This window comes from Carlito syrichta, unplaced genomic scaffold (assembly GCF_000164805.1).
Source record: "Carlito syrichta isolate Samal-C Ts95f unplaced genomic scaffold, Tarsius_syrichta-2.0.1 Scaffold315300, whole genome shotgun sequence".
Classification (NCBI taxonomy): domain Eukaryota; kingdom Metazoa; phylum Chordata; class Mammalia; order Primates; family Tarsiidae; genus Carlito; species Carlito syrichta.
In genome coordinates, this window is record NW_007259396.1 from 11,125 (window position 1) to 11,606 (window position 482).

A 482-nucleotide genomic window follows, 5' to 3' on the forward strand; every position below is an offset into this window, starting at 1 on the left:
CCAGAGCCCAGCAGGTCGAGGCTGGGTGACAGAGTGAGACTCCAACTCAAAAAAAAAAACAAAAAACTTGCTCACTTTTGACAGCCCTGGGATTGGAATGCAGGTCTTGACTACTGTGCCAAACTGTCTTCTAGAACTTTTGGTCACACTGGCCTAGGAGAAGATAAAAATGCATCAAGTACTGATCAGATCGAAACAGTTTATGTTTGCACCCAATTAGCTGACTGCCCTAAGGCCCCATTGCACACGTTGCAGGACCAGCCCTGCTGTCACCCCCAAGTTCCAGAGAGGAACTCTGCAGAGTGTGAGAATTCCAGATTCAACCTGGCTTTCCAGGTTATTCTGAATGTGTCTTTAGTAAGGTAGTAGATAAAACTTATTTTATTTTATTTATTTATTTTTTGAGTTGAAGTGTCACTCCATCACCCAGGCTGGAGTGCAGTGGCACACTCACGGCCACCGCAACCTCGACCTGCTGGGCT